The 1,847-nt window shown below is 41.7% G+C and overlaps 1 non-coding gene across 1 annotated transcript; it reads right to left on the bottom strand.

Moving 5' to 3' along the window:
• Positions 1-1,024: 1,024 nt before the first annotated feature.
• LOC136316571 (U4 spliceosomal RNA) lies at positions 1,025-1,158 on the bottom strand. Its single transcript, XR_010727782.1, has one exon. It is a non-coding gene; the product is annotated as a U4 spliceosomal RNA (small nuclear RNA).
• Positions 1,159-1,847: the final 689 nt, after the last annotated feature.

Raw genomic sequence — 1,847 nt, forward strand, 5'->3', positions numbered from 1 at the left:
ATAAAACTTCTGCTTTAAAGCCACTTTTACAGCATGATTTGAGTGGAAGAAGCTATATCCAGGTACTGACTGGTTTGGGGAGGAGGAGCCAGGCCAAAGAAGAGTCCAAGGTGTCCTAGGAAAAGGGGGCAGGAGACAGAAACTAAGCCACTGCAAACATGACCCTGAACTCTTAGAAGAAGAGGTCTTGAATATGAAATCATACCAAGGCTCCCAGCAATATGGGCATCATTCTCCCCAGCCCTCCCTGCTGTCCCACCTTGACTCTCTCTCCAGGTCCTAGCACTGTCATGCAGTTGACAACAAAACTACAATCATTTTCCACCTGGGACATAGGGCCTGATTCTTGGGAGGCAAAGGAAATAGATGAGAGGTATAAAATGCAAGAAGATGCCCAGTGGGGTTCTTTCCTGTATGAGCAACCCAAGTCCTGAGGTCTTCATCAAAGCAGAGTAAAGACGGGAGGGGCCTGCAGTACAGCCCTGACTGTCCTTATGTGCCTCTGGGGTGGAATATGAGATTTTACGGGGCTAAGGTTGCCTAATGAAGAAGATAGTTGTAAGTATCACACCATGGGAATCAGACTGCTGAACGCAACTTCAAAAGCAACTTTCACATGCTTTATTGAAAAGAAGTCAAAACAGCATAAGTCACCAGGAACAAGTAAGTCCTTGGAAACTTTCTGGTACCTTATTACTTTCTCATGTTTGCTTCTTCTATTATCTTTCATAATAGGACTACTTTTAAAGCTAAAATGTCAAATGTCAAAATGTTTGCTTTGAGAGCAACAGTTTATCAAAGAATGGGGCAACCTGAGAGAGAAGGGAGCAGAGAGGAACTGCATGAGTAGGACAGGTTTAGAGAGGGCAGGAGGTTACCACGAGAAGGAGGGAGCAGTAACTTGGGATGTTAGGTGTCCAAGAATATTATTCACTAAGTAGTAGTTTCTTTAAAGCTTTTATTTTTATGCTCTTATGCATTTTTATTAGTTTATAGCCTACCTTTTTTCCATAAATTATTTAAGTAGCTTATACTATATAAAAAACATATGCAGTAAGATATAAATTCAGGATCAGGAAAATGTAAAATTTTTTCATTTAGCAATAATCATGCCTCAGATAAATCTCATTGGCTATGATACTACCACTGCGCGAGGCTGAAAATGTAAATTTTTAAGAGGTCATGACTAAAAGAAAAATTAGAAGACATGCTCACATAAGGTCCTACTCAATTACTTAAGGAAAGACTGGGCTCTGTCTCAGTTTCCAGACATCTGAAGAGGAAGGAAAAATCAGATCAATTACTTGATTCTCACTGTCCATGAGAAGACAAACAAACAGTTGCTGAGATATAATTCTTGTGGTTGTTATCTTAGAAGAGTCATTCTCTTATAGTACTTCATAGAGTGGTGAAAGAGTGATATGGTAAACAATAGCATCTTACTGTTAGGCAAACAAGTGTATAAAAAGTGTGTTAGGCTTGCTTGCTTGTATTTTGCCTGATTGGTGCATGAGCACAGGGCAGCACCATGTATGTATAGTCTATGTAAGGCTGCGGGTGCTTGCCCTCAGGGCAGCAGATTGCAAATTGCAGATTTCCTGCCTGCCTTGGATGGCCACTGTTTGTTATTGTTTGCTGGGGAAGTGGACCTCCCCACCCCCATCCCTCAACTCTTTTTGGCTTGTAAGTCCAGAGAGAGAGAGAGAGAGAGAGAGAGAAGTGGTTTTTCCTGCCTGCTTGCTCATATGCTGCTGGGAGACTATAATAAACAGAATAGCCCAGCATTTACTGGCTCCACAGTTTCTTTACCATCTTCCTGAATTCAGCGTGAACCTGCATGGCCATGG

The sequence above is a fragment of the Saccopteryx bilineata genome, chromosome 12 (assembly GCF_036850765.1).
Source record: "Saccopteryx bilineata isolate mSacBil1 chromosome 12, mSacBil1_pri_phased_curated, whole genome shotgun sequence".
NCBI classification, from domain to species: domain Eukaryota; kingdom Metazoa; phylum Chordata; class Mammalia; order Chiroptera; family Emballonuridae; genus Saccopteryx; species Saccopteryx bilineata.